This window comes from Sinohyriopsis cumingii, unplaced genomic scaffold (genome assembly GCF_028554795.1).
Source record: "Sinohyriopsis cumingii isolate HCF-2022 unplaced genomic scaffold, ASM2855479v2 utg000036l, whole genome shotgun sequence".
Taxonomy (NCBI): domain Eukaryota; kingdom Metazoa; phylum Mollusca; class Bivalvia; order Unionida; family Unionidae; genus Sinohyriopsis; species Sinohyriopsis cumingii.
This window is the reverse complement of record NW_028315863.1, coordinates 1,339,864-1,347,644: the sequence shown is the minus strand read 5'-3', so window position 1 is coordinate 1,347,644 and position 7,781 is coordinate 1,339,864.

Below are 7,781 nucleotides of genomic sequence, written 5' to 3'. Positions count from 1 at the left end.
ACTTCATAAGTCTAAGGTTATCATTATGATATAGTTTAGTTTTTATTATCAATTTAGAATTTCGACGAGAAAATGGTGTACTGAGTCATTAAAATCAAAGAAAACCTAGTAGTGTGTGTGTGTGTGTGTGTGTGTGTGTGTGTGTGTTTAAATATGTGCCGTTCCCCGTTAAACTAGTTATATCATAATTTCGTTATCTTTCGATTGTTTCGGGTTAGGCCTTCTCTTTTACTTATTTATTTTACTCTGCTAACAAAGGGTTTTTTGTTGTTGTAGTTGTAGGGTTTAACGCCATTTTTCAGCACAGGATAGGCTATACATGGCGGCCAGTTTTAATGGTGGAGGAAGAACCCGGGAAAACCCCGGAAAGAACCACCGACCCACAAGAAGCTACTGGCAAGCTTTCTCACATACCCACATTAGCCGAATCCGAGACTCGAACCCACGCAGACACAGGCGAGATGGCAGTGCTCCGTAACGGAGAACGATTTAGACCACTCGGCCACTCGGGGCCCCTTCCGAAAGGGTTTAAGTATTGGATTAATTCTTAAGTTAGAATGTATAACCTTTTGTTAGTTCCCGTGTTTGTGTTCGTTTGTGTTTGTTTGTCCATGCGCTTCATGTGGATTTTCCGATACTCTTTCGCAAGCCTGTTCACTTGGAGTGGCGCATTGTGAAGTAGCTCTGCGACGTCTATGCATCTTACTTCACCCACATGAAGGCCCCCTGTATCCTCCCTAATATAGGAAAAGTTACCGTATGATTTGTCATTTTAAAACAATAGTTTTGTTCTATTAGTAATCCTAATCTGAGTTACCCTGTTAGTCATTTTGTGTGTTAGTTAGAGCGTAGAGCTGCAAAACCTCAACATGGCTTAAAATAAAAGCATCTCTAGGCCTGAGTAGAGGGATGGGTGCTCCAGTTAGCGCACTAGCAAATTGAAGCCCCCCCCCTCCATCCACCACTCATTATTGTCATGTTCTGTCCGGTCGATATTGAGATTATTTAGTCCGTTTGTTAGAAATGTATAAAATAGTTTGTATTGTTATCCAAAGAGGTGAAATGATGGAGTATTTTTAAAACTGAAAACTTAGAATTACAACGCTTAGAAAGAAAGTAACCCTAGACCTGAGTTGGTGCATGAGGTGAGGGCTCCAGCACGCGCACTGGCGGTGTCGCACTCCTAATAGGTAGCAAACCGAAAAACCCACAACACCCCCACCCACCCCGTATAGTATGAGACATTTAATATTTTTGTATTCTTATTACCTGACCACCGGATAGCATTGTTATCGTAATGTAATCTATTATTTTCAAAATTACCTTAGTATCATATTTTACATCTAAATATAAAATATTATTCCTATGATACTTCTATTTCTTACATATGTCCCTGATTAGCTTTAATCAATTAATTTTAGTTTTGTCTTATTATCATAATTCTATTATATCCATATTCTTTAGTAATATATATATATATATATATATATATATATATATATATATATATATATATATATATATAAATCGTCTTTGAACTTCTATTTTTGTCAAGTTATTATTTATAATACCTTTATCAAGTTTATTCAGATTTTTATTTTCCATGTCAATTGATCTAACAGTGTAATTTATATTTGAGTAAAGATAAGTTTTTGCTACTCGTCACGCTCCATAATGCAAAGTGGCGTTAAAGTCCAGATATTTGCTTTATCTTTAATCTTTTTCATTAAGTGTTTATAATGCTCTAATTCATTATTTCTATATATAAAAAAACTCCTAGATCTTTCATTTTATCTCTCAGGAAGTGCGGAGGCAACCCAGGGTGGTTTCCGTCCTAGTTACCAATTTTAATATTTCGGTTAAGTCGTGATTTGTTTTAGAACCAGATGCGTTACCGAAATTTTCAAATTCTTCCTGTAAATAAGCATAACGTTTAGCAGCTCTTATAAATTTGGTGCAATCGTCAGTATACTGAATCATTTTTAATTCCTTTAGAAGATTTGAAATTTGAATACTTTGTATTTGTGAGTTGTTTCGAATTGTATGGCTTAAAACTTATATTGCTATCACGTATAATATGACAATTGGCATCCTTGCCTGACTGATCTTTGTATATCAAAATCCTTCGTGCATTTTCCATTTACCAGTACACATGAGGTTATTCCAGTGTATATCATTTCGGTCCACTTACGGAAATTTGTTCCGAAACCGAATTTTTCAAGTGTTTTCTGTATATAGCTATATTCTTATCGGTCAAAAGCTTTTTCTTGATCGAAAGGTGCCATAGCAACTTTCGATCCTTTTTCATTGATATAGTCAATTATTGTTTTATGTTTAGAATGTTACTTTGTATAGCTCTTCCATTTCCACCACAAATTTGATGTACATTGATTATTTTTCCTAAACCAGTCTTTATTGGTTAATATTTAACTGAAGATTTTGTCGTCTGTATTTATTATTTTTTCCACTAATTCTGCATCGATTAAAATTTTGTTATTTAATTATCCAATGGTCTCGGAACCTACTTACGCCTATTTCTAATTTTTAATTCAGTGTAAGCCATAATGTGGTTAGATAGTTTAAAATCAGTTATTTTAACATTTTTATATGTCAGTGGATTAATATTAGTTCTATAAAATCTATTTAGCCTTCTTGTCTGATTCCGTTTATATCCATATGTGTATTTTTGTCGAACTATATTTAGTTTCCTATATAGTTCGTCTAAATTGTGTTTATTAATTACATTTATCATACCAGTTTTACATAGTTTATCATAATCTGAAAGGTCAGTTGTCCTATATATTTCTGCTCCTAACCAGTTAAAATCCCCCAATCAGATTTTCCATTGAAAAATTTAGCAAATAGGTAAATATGTTTTCAATAAAAACTTGTTTTTTCACCTCTGTTCGCTGGAAAATATACATTAATTATATGCCACTGGTATATCTTAATATGTAATAGACGCATTTCAAAAATTCTCCTACAGCCATTTGTTCCCAACTTAAACCTTGTTTATTTTTTATAATTGTGGCCACCGCCAGGGCTCTCTGGTATCTTCGTTAATATAATCATTACAGATAACAAATGAGTTTAGTTTGTCTTCTAAGATATATTTTAATTCCGGTGTAATCCCATTATGAGTTTCCTGTAACAAAATCTCGTCAAAGTTAATTTCTTTGGTTAATTTGTCTACGTTTCCTTTATTTATCCCATTGCGAATGATAGTTGCAATTCGGAAGTTTCTTCCCTCTATTTTAGGCTACACTTAACCAGATGCCGCATCACTAACACTGTATTCCTATTTAAAATTGTGTTAAAATATTTACAGGTATTGAACAGTAAAGTTATTCTTGTGTTTCTGAAGGGCTCTAAACTAATTCCAGAGCCTCTTATGATTTCTGATCCATTTATGATCATATGCCTAACAGGTGGAGTAATTGTTTGTTGGGTTTTATTTATGCCAAATTCATCACCACTCACCTCCTCGTCTAGGGAGGGGGTCTGGGATGAATTTGTATGTTTCCTTTTCTTTTGGGCCGGTGTTGATGTGAGGGGTTTCAGCCCTATCGGAACGACCAGCCCAACTTCTGCTTGATGTCCTCTGGTTCTTGAGTTTTCTCATTCTCCTACACATGAAGGAGGTAGTAGAGATTTGTTTTTAAATCTCCCCTTCATTTTCAAAGGACACAGACTTGCAATATTTTCTGGGGTGGCAAAATCCTCCCATTCGAGGTCTTTAACCCCACCCCCACCCCAGAACTCCAGTTATTTCACTTTGGGCTTAGACGCTGTTTGTGTCTGTAGCATCATCATTTGATGGTGTCGTTATTTGGTAAATCCCATCATGGGCAGAAATTTGGTCATTTGCTACTCGATCATTTATTGCCTCAATATGGGCTGCCTGGATATCTGTAGCCTCACTTTGGGCATCCTGTTCCATAAGTGCTGAGGCTATTTCTATTTGTGTGGGTCCTACTGCCAGTGCTGCATGTGCGGCATATGTGCCAGTGACGTAAGGTTACTTATAGTCCCTTGGTGCATGGCCTGTTTAATTACGTCTAGGGCAGGCCCTTTCTAACTCGCATCATCTGTACCAGGATATCAGTACACAAATATGGGTATTTTCACCGAATCTTCCTTGGCTATTGTAAGTATTCTTATGCCTGTTTTGACGGTTTGATAACCCCACACCACATCCATTTTGTCGGTCATACCTGGTGCTTTGAATTTGTGATGTATGTTCTTGACTAATACTTCGTTGTGGACCTCTAGAGGGAGCCCTGAGATAAATATTTCTCTCGTTTTTGGCTCAACCTCTCTTAGTATTGATGGTACGTTTAATACAGTCGTTATCATTCTTTTGAATTCGTCAAAATCTAACACAGGAGAGTCAAAGTCCTTTGGGTAAATCACATGTCCTTTCCCCCATTTTGTATACCATTATCTTATCTATTGCTATTCCCTTCAGTTTTAGGGCGGTTAGTACGTCGGACTGTCGGGGGCAGTTAATCACTGCCCCGCTGTCCAACAGTTGACAACCTTTATGGTGATCTGCAACTAAATATTCTTTTCTCACCATTTCTCTACTCTTACAGCAAGATATTCTTCTAATTTTGCTCCATTGTACATGACTTGTTTTCGAATCTTATCCATTGTATTTGATTTGAGGATAATTCCCCGTATACTGGTAAAATTTCTCCTAAAGACTAGTACGATTATGAGTAGAGCTCACTGATAGATACGTTGATGTGATCTTCACTCAATGGGTCTCACACCACTAAACACTAATACAAAAAATGAAGTTTGCATAATTTGTTGAAATGGCAAAATGAAAGGGTCAAATGCAGATTTATGCAGCTAACCAATCTACAAAAATTACAAAACGCAAAATGGAAATAAAAAAATGAAAATTGTTGCCAAAAATTTTGTATAAAAAAGTACATCAATGCACTTTGAGAAAGATTTTGAAATGGAAAAATCAAAAGGTCAGGTGCAGACTACATAGTCTGAAGCTAACCGAAAACTTCAAAATTTACAAAATTGGAAATTAAAAAGATGCAAAGGAGAAGATGAAAACGAAAAATATAAATTGTAAATTGTAAGCAAAAAGGTAAATATCAAAGATGTATCAAGGCATATACTTCAAACCTTAGAGCTTATGAGCTCATTTACTTCCCGTCGCTTCCCATTACTTACTTTGGTCGAGGCGAATCTCGAACTCACGCGGTCAGAAAAGAAACGTCAGCGATATATACATGCTATCACCTTAGGCATGTACGCCACCCCGCGCCCAAAAGTCCAGTGTGAAGTAACGAATCATTTATTAGTCATTCACTTTACAGAGCTACACCTGTATCCTAAGTACTGGTAGTGGTGGTGATGGTGTGCATGTTCGAGTGCTATTGTTCACGACTTTTATGTTTTTCCTGTTTTCTGTCACTTCCCCAATCTTGGAACTCGTACGTGATCATTGGGTAATACGCACTGAATGACGTTGGACAATGTCTACTCCTATCATTGTATTTATAATGTCTGGAGTAAATAATTATTAAAGAAAGCGTATATATTATATAGTTATGATTTTGACTCTCTGCTTCATACAGCTATATGTATAAACTAATTTTTAAAAGGAGAATTAAATTTTTAAGATATATTTATCGTCACCATAAAGAACCTCACAAGAACACATGCTACCTCTACAGTGAAATTTGCCTAGAACGTCAACGCATAGTCGCAGGGATGGAAAGTAGTATGACAATGGATCTTTTTAATCAAGCTTATTGATATAGGTCAATATATTCTTTGCTCTATGAGTTCACTAAGTTTGCAAATTTTTGCACAATGTCGCGCTTGAATGTCATATTTACGCTTGCGGTGGTAGTGGTGCGGCGATAATAGCAGCACAAGCAATCACCGCAGGTGCGGGCTATCTTGTTTGAATAAATAACGTCAATAGCGTGATCATTGTCGAAACTCTTTGTAAAGATGAACGAAAAATAATTAATTGTGGATAACGTAAGAAAGCCATACAGGAAAATCTGCAGACCTGTTGTAACAAAATTGATCCCAGTCCATGAACCACCACTTCTTACGATATGCACGTGCAAAGTAATAGTTTGTGACTTCCAGTAAAATTTCCTCGGAGGGTTCCTGATAACAGCTGAATCGCAAACACAATTCAGACACTCCAAAAAAGTTAAATGACATTTCATTGCGCCCAGAGTTATAGTTCGAAGCGATATCAATACATGTCTTGCTGCGCTAATGCTGTATTGTGCAGTTTTTTTTCCCTTGATAATTGCTGAACGTTTACTTCATGAAAGTCAGTGGAAATCGTTTGAAATGACAGCGGTGATGTACCAGAACTCATAAATGAAAACAAACGTGTTTCTGCAGTCACTGAAGTATCTACAATGCTAATTTTGCCAACACACCTTTGCCTGCAGCATCTCCATGACGCCATTGCATCATTGTCTGTTGATTTTCGGTACAATAAGAATGTGTGTTTGGTTCCGAAAATAACTTTCTGTGCATCCATTCAAGACACAAAAATGTGCCATAGGTATCACGCACTAAAATAATAATTATCTCCGTGAAGTTGACACCGAAGCTGTACGAATCCAATGTTATATTTTGCATTCATACCAACTACGGAGGATATTATAGCATTTCCTATCGTGTTTCTGACGTTTCCAACGGTATACTGGAACTGATCATGCTCGAATGCATACTTGTTAGACATCATAAACAGTTCAGCGGAATATGCATAATCATCACTGCATCTGGTGAGTCCAAGATTGGTTGTGACAATGTAAACGTTGCTCATACACGCCTAGGTCTCCTTTCCGCCAATTAAATAATAATAAATAATAAGCGCCGCTAAAAAACACCAGACGCCGTAACTAAAGCGCGCATGACAGAAGCACGCAGATATTTGCGTGCCGACAAATGCGCGCAATGATAAACAACCTGATAAATACACACAAGACAAAAGCGCACATGTACATAAGGTTGAGTGATGTGATGTATGATTTGGATTTTTAACGTAGCTTTAACAATTTTTCAGTCATATCGCTACGATGTCTGCAATGTAGCAGTTTATAGTGATGTCTAGCACTGGAGCATCATGCCGCAGACATATAGCATGATGTCCCACCCAGTCACATTATCCTGACACCGGGCCGACCAGTCCTAACACTAACCTCTTAATGCTGAGCGCCAAGCGAAGCAGCTGTTAGTACCATTTTTGTAAGTCTTTGGTATGACTCGGCCGGGGATCTAACCCACGACATCCCGCATCCGAGGCGGACGCTCTAACCACTAGGCCACCGGAGCAGTATATAACGTTGAGAAGACAATAACAAAGTTTAAATGAGAAAGCAATACAAAAATGTTAACTGAGAAAACAATACAAAAATGTTAACTGAGAAAACAATACAAAAATGTTAACTGAGAAGATAATACAAAAATGTTAACTGAGAAGACAATACACACAAGTAAATTGTGCAATTAACTTAAACGGTTGAGAAGACGGAGAAGCTAACATTGCTTTGAATTAATGTACTATGAGAAAATGTTAGTTGATCCACGCAGTTAAATTGTAAACAAGACCGTAAGTTTGTGCTTTATCTGCTCAACTTTTGGTACTCATTCTTGCTTCGGTCAATTATAAATAAATTTAACCCTCCGTTGATCGGCAATAATTAACAAGTGAAGCGTGTTAATTGGCAATGCATGTGGTCTATTCGAAAATGATATAGATACGTATGCATAAAAAAGAT